Source organism: Onychomys torridus, chromosome 17 (assembly GCF_903995425.1).
Source record: "Onychomys torridus chromosome 17, mOncTor1.1, whole genome shotgun sequence".
In the NCBI taxonomy this organism is placed as follows: Eukaryota; Metazoa; Chordata; class Mammalia; order Rodentia; family Cricetidae; genus Onychomys; species Onychomys torridus.
The window spans coordinates 52,743,621-52,759,292 of record NC_050459.1 but is presented as its reverse complement, the minus strand read 5'-3'; the positions used below and the strand labels follow the sequence as shown (position 1 = coordinate 52,759,292).

Here is a 15,672-nt window from a genome sequence, read left to right as displayed (position 1 = left end):
CCTGCTATGCTCTGGGGTGGGGGCAGGCCTGTGGGATTCTGCCCATGTGACCCTGGATGAAGCAATGTCAGGCTGCAAGCCTGAGCCCAGGAAGCTTCTCGCTGTACTCCCTCCCTTGGATTCCCAGTACATGGCTCTTGCAACTGGTACACAGGGATCAGTGAGGACACACCTCAGCTTAGGAAAGCTATCCAAATGCCAAACACATCTTAATTGAATTTTAATACATTTGCATACATTTCTAAGTAATCATTATCTCAAAGATTTGGGGCAAATGAATAATACTTTACGGAAGTTGGGCTAGATCTGAATTGTTTTCTAGCTCACTTTATTCTGTGAGAGTAAGATCATTTGCCCACCAAACCTACATGTCTTTCAGTGTTGACAATGCAGCAGATTGTTAGAAGCAAACAGAATCAATTCACAGTTGAGATGGCCCAGTGGTTTAGAGCACTGGCTGCTCTTCCAAAGGCCCCAGGTGTGATTTTCAGCACCCAAATGGTAGCTCACAATCATCTGTAACTTTACTTACAGAGGATATGATGCCCTCTTCTGGCTGCTGTGAACACCGGGCACACAGTAGACACATAGGCAAACATGTAGGTAAAACACCAATACACATAAAATAAAATCAATGTTTAAAAAAAAAAAACAACGAGCAGTTGGAAATAAGAATTCCCTGGTTTCCACAGAGTTTCCTCCTGCCATGATGAGCAAAGGACCCGGAGACCCCGACCATGTTTGCAGTGATTTCTCATCTGGAAAGTTGGGTCTATAGCGAAGAGATAAAAGCAGTGAAGAGCTGACCCTATCAACTCACTGAACAAAGTAGTTATAAAGCTGTTCATGTTGTTTTAACACCAGTTGCTCTGGGAGTAGAAATGGTTCAAGACCTGGTCTTTACCTAACAGGTGCTTAGCATATAAGGCAATACAAGGCACAGAAATACACAGGGATCAAACCGGAAAGATCACAGAATATTCTCTGGGCTTGGCCAAGACCTGGAGGGTGAATAAAGTTTTCTCAGCAGGAATAATGGCTTCACTGTAAAAAGTGAAGGCAGAACTCAATTGTCATGGCAATGAATATAAGCTTGTGTTATGGGATGTTTTCACAAAGCTCATCTACTGCATCTGTCTTGAGTGTCATCCTGAGAACACTGGGATGCTGGGGTATACTCCAGAAATTCAGTTTAATAAATAAAAGGGTAGCTGGAGCTTCTAGAGAGAAATAATAGTGAAGATTTTGGGATATATGGTCCATGACTGAGGAAGCAGAACCTGACATTCTTATAAAAGAGAGGTGACTGATCACAGCCTGGAAGGAAGAATGAGGTGCCCGTCGAAGGCAAGAGGAAACTAAAAGTCTAAAGCAGCTTAGTGTACAAACATCCATGGGGAAAGGATGAGCCACCATGAAGGCAAAAGATGGGCATAAGGTCCATGCTTTCTGGAAATGAGTCTCAAGATTCTGGGAAGTATACTGAAATAGAGAAAAACTGGTCCTTTCAGAGAAGTCTAGAGACAGTTCCACTCAGAGATGAGGTCATCTAGGGTTGTCCAAAGCTTGAAGTTAAAAATTAAAAAGAAAGAAAAATTAACACGGGGTGGGAGGAGGGAGGGCGGGAGAGACAGGGACAGAGACAAAGAGACACAGAGACAGAAATTGACAGAACAAAGAGGAGTAACAAGGCCTTCTTTCCAAACTGGGCAACTTGCGGAAGGGGCAGGAAGACAGACAGAATAAGGCCAAGAGCCACCCTGGCCTGGGGCAGGACTGCCCATTCCTGAGCTTGATTGTAATAACACAGAAATATACAACACGAGGTGAGTTGCCACAGGCAACAAGCAGGAACCTGGAAGGGTTTCTAGGAATGTAAACTGTCCACGGCCATCCTATGTGCATGCCACAGGTAAAGCCTGGAGCTAGCCACCTGCCTCTGCTAAGGACAAGAGAAGATGGGCTCTGTGTCTGTCCATGGTGACTGTGTCTCTCTCCATGGTGACTGTGTGTCTCTCTCTCCATAGTGACTGTGTGCCTCTCTCCATGGTGACTGTGTGTCTCTCTCCATGGTGACTGTGTGTGTCTCTCTCCATGGTGTCTGTGTGTGTCTCTCTCCATGGTGTCTCTGTGTGTCTCTCTCCATGGTGGCTGTTTGTGTCTCTCACATGGTGACTGTGTCTCTCTCCATGGTGACTGTGTGTGTCTCTCTCCATGGTGGCTGTTTGTGTCTCTCACATGGTGACTGTGTCTCTCTCCATGGTGACTGTGTGTGTCTCTCGCCCACGGTGACTGTGTGTGCCTTTCTCTCCTATGGTTACTGTGTCTCTCTCCCATGGTGACTGTGTCTCTCTCCATAGTGGTTGTGTGTGTCTCTCTCCATGGTGACTGTGTGTGTGTGTCTCTCTCTCTCTCATGGTGACTGTGTGTGCCTCTCTCCATGGTGACTGTGTGTGTGTGTGTGTCTCTCTCTCTCATGGTGACTGTGTGTGTCTCTCTCCATGGTGGCTGTGTGTGCCTCTCTCCATGGTGACTGTGTGTCTCTCTCCATGGTGACTGTGTGTGCCTCTCTCCATGGTGACTGTGTGTGCCTCTCTCCATGGTGACTGTGTGTGTCTCTCTCCATGGTGACTGTGTGTGCCTCTATCCATGGTGATTGTGTGTGTCTCTCTCCATGGTGGCTGTGTGTGTGTCTCTTTCCATGGTGACTGTGTGTGTGTCTCTCCATGGTGGCTGTGTGTCTACCTTCTTACAGAGGAACTGGATCTTTAGGGAAGAAGGCATCAGCTAGACTCCTTAGCACAGTACTTACAGCCACAAGTAATGTCCATGCTAGTTTCAAGCAAGTGCAGAAGGGACAGTTTTTTTTCTTTCGTGTGTGTGTGTGTGTGTGTGTGTGTGTGTGTGTGTGTGTGTGTGTGTGTGTGTTCTTGCACATCTTGGAGAGATACTCCTTTAATGAACCCAGGAGAACCATCTGAATTAGCCTAGACTCCACACTCTGACTCTGTGTGGACTGGGTGGGCCCCATCAATGGATAATTCTGGAGCTCACTGCTCCAACCCATTTATTTCTTCAAGAACCTTGCTTTTCCTTTCATCGTTAACAATCCTAGTCCTCAATGAAGGAAAGGGCTAGGGTTACACTCAAGTATGTGCTCAGGAAGGTGTTCCACTCTCCACTGATTACAGAGGCCATTGCAGTGGCCCATCCTCTAAAGATGCCCTCTCAATGCAAAATTAGGGAAGTCCACCCACGGCAAACTTCTCTCAGCCCCATCCACAGGCCCCGATCACTCCCATCTAGAGGTGGTGAAGTGCTAGGGAATGAACTCCTTTCGTCTATATCTTCCTTACAGAGTCTGTGCCCTGCGATGGTAGGTAAGGTTCATATACATGGTCCTGGGGGTAGGCATTACCTCCCCCTCCTGCTTTAAGTACACACAGTGGAAATGAAGTCTCTCTGGGGCTGCCAAGTCCTGCCCTGGAATAGAGCCTGGGAGAGTTGCACCAAGCAGGTGTGCCTCCATATATACGCAATGCCTGACACAGACAATCCAATTAATTGCATGGGAGTTGTTTTAAATGCCTCCCTTCATTTCCTGCCCAGATGTAAAGATCAATCACCGAGTCCTAGCAAGTCTTACTCCTAGGGAGCTGGCCACCATCCCGTTTCTGCCCTGGTGATCATCACCTCCAACAGGCACCACCCTGACAGACTCCTTCCTCCTTGGATTCCTTCTAGTCCCACGTGCCTTCAACTTGTGTGTCTTGCTGCTGTGATCAGCCGACTCTCCAAAATCTGATTGAAAATGTATTCCAGGGGTGGAGGATACAATTCAGTTCATAGAGTGTTTGCCTGGTGCATATTTGGGCCTGGGATCAAATCCCTAGTGTGGCAAGCAAGCAAAACACTAAACAAATAATATATCGTTTTGTACAGAGTGAATCTGAACTCTTGAAGAGAACAAACGTGGCTTTTCATGATGCTCCCACTTTACCATCAATTCAGAGTTTCTTCCCTCCCTCCCTCCCTCCCTCCCTCCCTCCCTCCCTCCCTCCCTCTGCTATCTCCCACATATGCCCTCGCTGACTTCTTATAGTTCTCACAGAACCTCTGTGACTCCCACAGCTGTCTTCCTCCCCCTGCCTAACTAGAAATACTTTCCTTATCTAAGAAATCTTGGCTAAAAGGCTCCAGACACTCCAGTCTCACCAACTTCACCCAAAATGTCATAATTTCACATGATTGCCTTTTGTGCACACCCATCCCTCCATTAGATGATGAAATTTCAGGCTTTCAACTTTTGTTGAATGAATCCATGAATTAATGCATGGATAGAAGATAAACTTGAGAGCGGTTGGTTTGAAGCACAGGTGTGGAAACAGTGGGGTATGGTGGCTGACTGAGGCGGTCACAGGAAAACCCGTGTACTCAGAAAGAATACAGCAGCTTACAAATCAGGAGTCCAAGGCTGAAATCCCATGAAAGTGTCAGACAAACCCTCTGAGAAAGAGCAAGATCAAAGTAGAGGTATAGAGACTGGAGGCTCAGTGGGTAATAGCACTTGCTATAGAGAACCTGGGTTTGGTTCCCAGCAACCACATGGCGGCTAACAACCATCTGTAATATCAGTTCCAGAAGATCTGACACCCTCTTCTGGTCTCCTTAGGCACAGTATGCATGTGAAACAGACATGCATGGAAGCAAAACCCTCATACGCATGAAATAAAAATAAATACATCCTAAAAGAAGAAAGGCATAACTAACAGCATGATGTACCGAAGGCTAATTATTTCAGAGAAGGTTCTGAAAGGAGCGCCTGGTCTGGGAAAGAAACATAAAATTCTTCAGAATCAAAATGGAGTTGCTTGATCACTCCTAATGAAATGAACACAGCCAGGAAGTCATAAAGGGCAGGTTCTTAACACATGGTTACCTGAGAACTGTCATCACACAAACTTCTAAAACTGTATACAAAGTACTTCTGTAAGGACATTTGCCCAGCAACTCTGTGGAACCTCAGACTGCAGCCACTCTTGTCAGCTCAAGGATGATGTCTCCAAATACCTGCTGTAATCCTCCTCATCCTGGTTTTAACTGCCCCCCACCCCCGCTTCTGGAGATGCTACAAAGATGCCTATCGTTTGCTTTGCCACAAATATTCCCAGTGAAATACTGTTAGTCCCCAATAAACACCATTTTTTTCTTTGTAGAATCTCTCCCTGATTGCTTTTTCTTTTGATTGACAAGTTTATTCTGAGCTAGTATACCACAGTGGAAAAGAAGAATCATGAAGAACCATTTGAGTAACAACAACAAACAACCATATGAAGTTATATAAATGGAACCTATACAATAAACATACATACATACATACATACATACATGCATATGTGCCATTCTTTTTATTAAGATAAATTTTAATAAAGCTCCACTGCTGTTTCTTATAATAACAGAGTTTGATAAGCCTACAGCATCCTTTCTACACTGTCTGAAAACAGTTTTTCTTGAAATTTTCCTGCAATATAGTTTATTTTCAGTTCTGAGTCATTCTTCTAACAATACAGTAGCTTTCCCCAGTTTATATTTTTCTAGGCACAGAGAGATACCAACTCAACCAGACTGTAGGTTTTTACAGGGCAAGAATTGAGGCCTTGTCCAGAAAAGAGACTAGATGCATTTGAAAAGAATACCTAGATTTCTTATATTTGAACACGAGGTTCTGTGATATTATTAGCAGTTGTCACCGATCTCCCCACAAATAGGAAGCCCATGGCAAACATGGCTGACTGACTATGATAGTCTTCTGGATGAGTCAGCACAAGCCCATGATATTGCCAGCAGCTACCAACCAGGCAGAGTCGGCCCATGCAAAATCTCATCATTTTCATCTAGTGATCCCAAATTTGTGTTTTCAAAACTCCCTGCTCAAATGTGCATGGTGTGGAGACAGCAGAATAATGGTTGCTGCTAAGAAGGCAATGAGCAGAAATAAAGTACAGATGGTCCTACTTTAACAATGAGGTTGTGTGCCCATAAGCCACTATAAAATCAGAATATACTAAGTTGGACCACCCTGAATCAGGAGTTGTGCTTTGAATGTAAGACACACACACACACACACACACACACACACACACACACACACACAGGTTTATGTGTTTAAATATTTTGTCCCCAGCTGATGATACTGGACAGTTGTGGGACCTTTAAGACATCTATCTGGAGGAAATGGGTCACTTGTGGGGAGAAAGGACAGGTATTGGGGGCTGTAGCCAGGCCCTGCTTCTGAGCCAACTCCTCTATTTCCTACTTGGCTGAGATGTGAGCATGCAGCCTCATGATGCTGTTGCCTATGCCTTAAGGACTATACCTTCCCTAACCATGAGCCAAAAGGAGGGTTGTTTTTGCCAGATGTTTGGTTTCAAGCCATGGGAAGTGTAATTAACACTGGAGCCATCTCAAGGCTATAATTAACATGGAACTTGGTCTATCTGCTTCCATTCCTATAGCTTGCTATAATGAATTGGGAAAAAAACATTTTCTTAAAACTACTGATTACACAAATACATAGGAATGACGTTATTTTCAGAGATCTCAACTGATCAGCCACCGAAGACTTCTGGGTAGATTGCCTTTACCAAACTGACCTGTGAAATTTGGTTTAGCTAGTGTGGTGGTTTTAACCATGGGCTCAGGTACGTGGACTCTTGGTTTCAAGCTGGATGTGCTGTGTGGGAAGGTAGATCCTTGCTGGAGGATATATACCAGTGGGAAAGTCTTTGAGAATCTGTAGTCCTGCCCTGTTTACGGTTCACTCTCTGTTTCCGGTGTGTGGATAGAGACGTAATGAGCAAGCTTCTTGCTCTAGCTGCCTGCTACCATGTGTCCTCTGTCATTATGGATTCTCGCTCTGGAACCTAAACTCTTTCTTTTGTAAGTCACATTTGGTCATGGTGTTTCCTCACAGCGAGGAAAGGTAACTAGTATACTGACATCTGGCTTTTTTTTTTTTTTTAAAGAAAATAAACCTGGCCGAAACATTTCTGTTTCAGTTTTATTTCTGTTGCCGTGACAGCTAGCCAGACAAAAAGTAGCACAGACTAAGGAAAGGGTTTTTGTGTGCTTACAATCTCAAGTTACAACCTATCATTTCAGGGAGGTCAAGGCAGAGACTCCAGCCGTTCATCACATCACTCCCAGAGTCAGAGCAAAGGGAGATTAACACTTGTTCTCAGCTAGCTCTCTCCTTCCTTATACTCTACCTAGGGAAGGGTGCCACTCACAGTGGGCGATGTCTTCCTACTAACAATCTAGACAATTCTTCACAGACACGTGCAGAACTAACATGATCTAGATGGTTCCTCATGAAGTCTCTCTTCCCAGGTTACTCCAGATTGTGTCAAACTGGCAGTTAAGACCAGCTAACAAACTGTTCATTTCATATTGTTATTTTAAAACCCCAAGCTCGTTTCCCACTGTTTACCTCTAATGGGATATAGTCCAACCTCCTTTGTGGGTAGTGGATTTCATCACTGTGAAGAGAATACTTGATGCCCCTTACCGTCTCTGCCTGCTATCTCATCACGCCAAATGTTCCTTTGGGTAGGGAGGCATGAGCTTTCTGTGGCTTCCACAACAGATTACCACGGTTTTAGAGACTTTACACAACACTCCTCTTATTGTTCTGTGGCTTGGAAATTCACCTCACGTTCTAGTCTCCTCTCTGTTGTAAAACATTCTGACCGAAAGCAACATGGGGAGGAAAGGGTTTATTTGGCTCTGACTTCCAGGTCACAGTCTGTCATGGAACAGGGCAGGAACTCAATTGGAAGCTTGGAGCAGGAACCATGGGGGAACATGCTTGCTGGCTTACACTCTGACTCATGCTAACTAGCTTTTCATAGAGCTCAGGCCCTCCTGGCTGAGGAACCTCCCACCATGGACTGAGCCTTCCTATTAATTAGTCATCAAGAAAATGTCCACATTAACCAGACCAAAGTTTATCCTTTCTGTACATTTAGAACTGGCATTTGGAAGAGAAGCTGTGAAGCTCCCCATTACGTTTTACACTTGAGTATAGAATATATTTTGTACTTATGGTTAATTTGGGTGTTTGACTTTTTTTATTTGCAAGGTTTTCTTAATAACAGAATTCATAAAATAAAAAAAAAAGGACAATGCCCCATAGATATGCCCACAGGCTAATCTGATCTGGGCAATTCTTTACATTGCTCTTCCCTCTTAGGTTGTGTAAGCTGACAATAAAAACTACCCAGCACCCGTGTATCTTAATGGGCTGGATTCAAGGCTCAGGTAGAGGAAGAATCCATGCCCTTGCTTTTGCAGCTGCGCACATTGTCTCTCATCTTCAAAGCCAGCAGCAGCCAGTGGAAGTTTTCTCAAGACACCACTACACTCTTCCTTAGCCTCAAAGAGCCCCGTGACGACACAGCCCACGTGGACAATACAGACTTATCGTCCCATCTCGAGACTCCTTCTTCATCACATCCAGAAAGTCACATTGCCATCATGCATGGGAGGCATTTTTTTCTGCCCATCCCAATAGGTTCCTTTTGTAGAGTGGACCCACTTCTCTGCTTTAAAGGCTCTGAGCCCGTTCTCCGTATTCCCGAGAGGCCATGCAAAGTCACCATTTCCTCCTCCAGACCCAAGGAGGTCAGTTTTCTCTGCCTCCTCGGGCCCACACACATACATGGACTGCAACACTTGTTTTGTACTCTAATTGATTCAGGCACATCACTCCAAGTAGACGGTGAGTCACGATGTCTTACTCATCTTTGAGCTTCAGAAGCCTAACCATAAAAGTTTGTGGGGAAGAAAATTTAATGTGATATTTTAAGGCATGAAGAGACCTCAGGTAGGGAGGCAGAGGCAAGACCAATAAATCTACAGAGCCTCTGTTTGGGGCATAACTGTTCAATGACTCTGACAGCCTTAATTAGTTATGATCACGTAACCAATCAACCCCTGTTCTTTTAACTATTCCAGGGAGGTATCATAGCAGACTTAAAACCAACCATTCCCACCTTAATGCTGATGTTGATTTTAACTGTAAATGTGATTGGCCATGGAAAATGCCAAAATTCTAAGTGTTCCCCTGGGTTTGGCTGGAAAAGACAACTTGTAGCCCAAGTGCTAGGATGGATTCTAAGTTAGGAAGTGCTACTATGTACATGTTTCCTGAGTTCCTACAAACACACTTGCCTAACAACACTAACTGGATTTGTTAGAGATTGAAAGCAGTTGGTTACAATAGCAGTCACTTGGCATTTAAGTGTTTGGAAGTTCTTGAGAAAAAAATTATTGAAAGTACAAATTAAGCAATGGCTGTATTGCTTAAATAGCCTTAAACATTTTAATTGTAAGCCGGGGGGGGGGGGGGGGGTGAATAAATGAAGGCCACATGAATGTGGGGAGATCTATTTTTAAAGTAAATGGTCTATTACATATATCTAGTGTCACTAGCAAAATAATTGGGCTTAGAAATACAAACACAGAAACACTCCTAAAACTTAAGTGCTCTGAAGCCAAGCTTTAAGGACCCAGTGGTTAAGCAGGAAGGAGAGATTATCATCTCTTTTGTCACTTGAATACACAGTCCCCTTTCTTGCTTTTCTTCATTAGTAATAATAAAACACTCTCCATCCTAACTCCTTTGGTTTTGTTAATGTAAGGTTGTGAGACAAGAGGAGTTTGTGATGTTCAGGGCACTGGGTAAACCAGCCTTTGGTTAGATTTCATTGTGTTTCCTAGCACTGAGAACACTAGGTAATTGTAGAACCAGATGGAGGCCCATTAATCTATATGCAACTCCAGAGTCATATAAGGTAAGCAGAGGCTCAGCCTCCAGCTATGGGCCAGGAAAGCATGGTGAAGGAAAGATTCTACCTATTTCTATCTAAACAGCCCGAGGTGTATGTAGCTCTGTAGATGTTAAACGTGATGCATTGTCCAGAACCAGGAAGTGTAACCACTCATATGCTGGGTTCCTCAAACTTGTCAGTATTTTAATGGATGTATATGGGTAGCTGTAGGGGAAAACAGTATTGTGTATTAGCCCAATGTCTGCAAACTACCTGGCTCTAATTTGGTCTCTCCTGAAAATAACTCTTTCTCCGTCTTGCATATTTCATCCTGAACATTTTACTATGTTGAGTATAGTAGCAACAACAAAAAAAAAAGTGTTTCATCTAGAAAAAAGTGAGAAAACTTAAAAATCCACTGCGTTTCTGCAGTGCTGTTCCCAAGTTTTTTAATATAAAGCCAAAGGAAAATAAAGCTGCAGTAACCAAACTTCTAACAAGTGTCGTTCAAAACAATCCCAACGGAACCATAATGTTTTCTACAATATCAGCACCTAAGAGCACCTGCAAACATTTTCCTTTCTTTTCTCTTCTTTCTCTCTTTCTCTTTTCTTTCTTTCTTTCTTTCTTTCTTTCTTTCTTTCTTTCTTTCTTTCTTTCTTTCTTTCTTTCTCTTTCTTTCTTTCTTCCTTCCTTCCTTCCTTCCTTCCTTCCTTCCTTCCTTCCTTCCTTCCTTCCTTCCTTTCTTTCTTTCTTTTTTTTTCTAGTTTGCTTTATAAACGTTGGGATTTGCAGTCTCAGGCCATTTTAGAGAGGAAGACCAGCAACAATTCAGGTTTTAAATGAATTGGCTCTACATTTGCTCTTTTAGCCTAAGAAGCACGTTTCCCCATTCCAGCCACGAGGCAATTCCGTGTCAACTTGCTCTGGTATCAACTGCGACAAACTCCAGGAGCTCCAGTGACAAGGAGGCGGCTCTAAGCACCCGCTGCTTCCCATACTCCTGCAGCATCAGGACGCGGCGCCCTCGGGGCTCCCCACGCCGCCTTCCGGGCAAAGGCCAGTACACCCCCTTCTCCGACTGGGGAAACTGAGGCACCATGACGCGAACGATCCACAGCCCGGCGAGGGGCCGGGTCTCTGCCTGGGAGGAGATCCTAAAGGCTCTGGGTCAGTGCGCTGTAGACAGCTCGCTCCTGGCCCTCAGAAGGTTGTGGCATGAGCCTGGAACTCGGCTGTCCCCAACCCAGCAGTCTCCGCCCTGCACGTATTTCCAGCATCCTACCACCGGCCACGAGCTAGGACCGAAGGGCACCTCCAGGCTCCTCGCCTCCGCCAGCCCAGGCGTCCGAAAGTTGCGCAGCTCGGGTGGTCGCTGACCACAAACCCGGCGCAGGGCTCGCTCCTACCGTACCCCACCTCCCAGGCTCGCCCGCCCGGTGCCCTCACTGACCTGACACCGCTGCGCCACTCCGGTGGTCGCCGTGCGCCGTTCGCCATGGCCACCGGGAGAGGTCTGCAGCACCCAACGCGTACCGACCTCCTCCGCCCGCGCTTCTTCTGGATGCGGGCTACCAGCCCTGCCTCCGGGAGCCGGAGCTTTCCACCTACGGGCGCCGGAGCCGGCAAGAGCCGAGCATGCCCAGTGCGGCTCCCGGCGGTGCCGAGGCCCGGTGCGCGCTGCAGAACCGGGTTTTCGCGGCAGCCGAGGGCGGAGGCGGGTCGCTGCGGGCGGCGGGCTCCACCCACCCGGGACGGGCCACGCTCCGCGAGCTCCGCCCCTGGGCGGGGCCGGGCGGCCACCGGGCGGTGCTCCTGCGCGCCGCGGTGACTTACCCCAGCTCTTGCACCAGACCTGGTGGTGCTGGGGCGGCGTGACTGGTAATAGTCTGGGGGGCAGGGCGCTGCAGGCGCTGTCACTGCAACTTTGCTTAGCATTGCGCCGCAGTGGCGTCCAAGGACACGCAGGAACAGGCGTCTTCGAGCGCCATCCTGGAGGCCACCGACCACCAGCCCACCCACCAATTAACCTCCCCAGTCTCTAAGGTTGTATCACACCACCTTGTGAGCCCAGGCATCTGGGGCCTTCCCGGAGGCTGCCCTATCACCACTAAAACACAGCTGACTCCTCCAAGCGACAGGGATAAGACACAGCAGGGTGTTTGCGGGTAGCAGGGTTCTGAGGGGCGGGTAGGGGATTTATAAAATGCCCCTTAAAATTATTTGCAGTTTCGACGTTCTCTCTAACGAGGAGTTCCGTTGTTTTCTTGGTGGGGAAAAAATGAGTACTCTAAAAATATTTTTAACACCTACATAAGTTTTCTATGCATAATCCTGCAGTCTTATTTTCTATGCACAATCCTGTAGTATTAGTGGGTCCTGCCCCCCCCCCCCCCGAGACACACACACACACACACACACACACACACACACACCATTTCTCTTAGAGAGCTTGTCAGTTTCTGGGGCAGTGACCAGACTCCCCCCCACCCCTCCCCTCTTCTTTACTGGCCCCCTCCGGCCACGCCCCACACCAGCTTTTTTTTTTTTTTTTTTTTTGTAACTCTAGTCGTCGCCCCCACCCCACCCCCAACGTTGGTCATAGGCTGCCGTGAAAACACGGAGAGGCGGATTGCACAAATTAACACGCCTAAGTGGCTCCAGCTGCCAGACCCGGTGTGTTTCACCCTGAGTCAGGGACAGCTGTCAATAAGACAGGCGGCTGTATAAGCGATCGCAGTCCACCGCCTTCTCTGTGACTGGCAAACCCAGAGGCGAAGCATTGCCCGAGACCCGCAAGCTCCGAGCTGGGACCCGCAGAAGTGGCTCCGGACCCCACTGAGCATGCTCCGGACAGTGCCAGACAGCCACACGTGGCTGCCTCTGGCATCTGGTTGCCCAAGGTTGAGGAGCATCACGACATCAGGGCTCAGGACACCCGAGGGAGATGGACTTACAGTCAGCAATAGTATGGACACGTGGGCAGAGGCGCCGGTGCTGAGGATCTTGTGGGCTGATGGACGCGTGCGTGGGCTCTGGTTTCTAAGCCTATCAAAACCCAGTCCTCGCCTAAAAGTCGGAGAATAGAAATCAGACTTTAACATTAGTTTCCGTAGCGCTTCGAATAACAGCACACCTTAGCTCAAAGAACCTTTCTGCCTCTTTCAAAAAGCCTAATCTTTTCAAGTTATTCAATAAGCATTCCCTGCGATCGCAGTTGAGAACTCCACTGTCTCTCTTTGTTCAGATAAATCCTAGCATGTTCTTGTAAAGTAGTTTTGTGTTCACTTCGGCTCTGATCTTTTCCTCCCCACTCCTTTTTAATAACACCGAACGTACAGGATACTCCCATTCTGTCTGGGAAACGCTTGCTGCAGTGTGCTTGTGTGTGTGAGGGGGGTTGCTGAAGTGGGGAAAGCATTCAGGGAAAGCGGTACAGATTTGAGATGAGTAAACTCAAGGAAAAGGAGAGAGAAGGAAGGGACAAGGAGGAAGACAGGGAGAGAGTGGGAGGGGCTGCCTCTCACTGAGTTTTGAAAGACAAGTCCTCTCTGTGTCCCTCAACACATCTGCTGCGCCTCCTTAGAGTTTTTCTTTTTCAGCACATTTGCCTCTGATGTGAGTTTCCAGCCTGGGTTCTGTAACATCCAGGATCCTAGCCCATCCAAATCACCTGTTGTGCAAACCGACACTTCCACACGCTTGTCAGTTCTTTTGGTCTTCTGTCACCCTAACTTACCTGTCAAATATTGAGCGTTCAAGAGTGAGTTCAGACTGGGGACAGGCTGGCTTTCCTGCGGTGACCTACTCTTGGACACTTCGCTTGAGCCTTGTATCTTGTCTCCATTTTGATATGTTTTAGTTTGGGATTCTATCACTGCTTTTTTTTTTTCCTTCGAGACAGGGTTTCTCTGTGTAGCTTTGCGCCTTTCCTGGATCTCACTCTGTAGACCAGGCTGGCCTCGAACTCACAGAGATCCACTTGCCTCTGCCTCCTGAGGGCTGGGATTAAAGGCGTGCACCACCCCCGCCCGGCTTCTATCACTGCTCTTATGAAGGAAAGCATTTCACTGGGGCTGGCTTACAGGTTCAGAGGTTTAGCTCATTATCATCACAGCGGGAAGCATGGCAGCATGCAGGCAGATGTGGTGGTGGTGGAGAAGGAGCTGAGAGCTCCACATCTGGATCTGAGGGCAGCAGGAAGAGAGTGTGAGCCACTTGACCTAGCTCGAGTTTCTGAGACCTTGAAGCCCACCCCCAGTGACACACTTCCTCCAACAAGGCCAAATCCTCTAATAGTACCACTCCCTATGAGCCTGGGGGTGGGGGGACATTTTCTTTCAAACCACCACAACAACTGACCTTGAAGTGTTTTCGTTAATTGTCTTCACTGCACTGTAGGGAACTTGATTGCCAGGGCTGCATCTCAACCACCTTTGTTTCCAGTATCAGCAGAAGTTTGCCTGACAGCTAAAAAATAGGCATATGTATCAATATAAAATTGAACATTTATTCCTTAAGGAAGTTCTTGAAGTGTTCACTCAGACGGCAAATCTTATGAAGTCAGAACAAAGTCTCACCCATTGCAATCTGAGTGGTACAAGCGAGGCCTCAGGTCTGACCTCTTTGCAGCCAGTGTGCCTTCACCACCATCAGAAGTCAGGAATGTTTTGTGAGCCATCTGGTGTCCTGGTTTCATTGGCCATGCCCTAGCACAGCATTACTAATTAATCCACAAATTCCATTGTTTTCCATTACCTTGCTTTCTCCTGGCAGTGTAGTTACAACCTTCTAATTGTCTGAACGTCTTTATTCTACTCCTTAGAATAGATTCTTTTCTTCCTGTTTCAGCATGGTGCCCCCGAAAGGCACACTAACCATTTGGGGATTAATATGATTTTGATACCTTTCTCAATTCTCCTTGTCCACTGATACCTAGAACTAAACGCTGGGGTGGGGGCAGCCACCTGCTTCTGAATCACCTGGGAATGATGACTGTGTTTCTCACTTGATATGGACTAGAGTGACCTGGAAGAGGGACCCTTGACTGAAGAACAGCCACCATCAGATTGGCCTGTAGGTGTATCTGTGGGGTGTTTTCTTGATGTGGGAGGGCCTAGCCCACTATAGGCAGTGTTACCCCCTCAACCACGAAGGTGGTCCTGGGTTGTGCAAGAAAGCAAGCTCGAACCATGGAAAGCAAGCCAGGAAACGGTGTTCCTCTGTGGTCTCTGCTTCAGTAACTGCCTTCATATTTCTGCCTTGAGATCCCCTTGCCTCCACTTCCCTCAATGATATGCAGCAGCTCGTAAGCCAAACCAACCCTCTCCTCCGTCCGCTTGAAGGGACCTGTGTACTGCAGGATGCTCCCCTCTGGACCGCTGATTAGGCATAGACCACACCTGAATCCCAGTTTCCAAGCACAAACAAAATTGATCAGAAGTGGAGCAGGCAAAGGGTGGCTTGTCATGGTTTGCAAAATCAGAGCAGGACTGAATAGGGATGTTAACAGATGCAGACAGAAAGTATTGCCAATAACCTGGGCAGTTTTTGTGATTTGTGAGGATTTCCCTGACCTGGAACTGCCAGCCATACTGGCCTTGAAGTGGGTGAAGAAAAAGCAGGAGTGGGAAGAAGGGGAGTGAGATTTATCTTGTTCAAGGATAGGTGCCAGTAGAGAGTGGGTAATCTTGTTGAGAGATAGTGTTTCTCTGTGTAACCCTGGCTGTCCCGGAGCTCACCAGGCTGGCCTCAGACTCAGAGACCCACCTGCCTCTGCTTCCTGATTGCTGGGATTCAAGGTGTGTGTCCCCTCCCCCTCCCCCACCCAGACAGAACGGAG

At 47.0% G+C, this 15,672-nt stretch overlaps 1 protein-coding gene across 2 annotated transcripts in view; it reads right to left on the bottom strand.

Annotated features, from left to right (window-relative positions):
• Window positions 1–11,531, bottom strand: part of Mfap3l (microfibril associated protein 3 like) — a 39,240-nt gene extending 27,709 nt beyond the window's left edge. For both annotated transcript variants that reach the window (XM_036166587.1, XM_036166589.1), the window contains exon 1: window positions 11,284–11,531. The gene's annotated coding sequence lies outside the window, so the exon portion shown is untranslated. The remainder of the gene's footprint in view (window positions 1–11,283) is intronic.
• Between the last annotated feature and the right edge of the window lie 4,141 nt (window positions 11,532–15,672).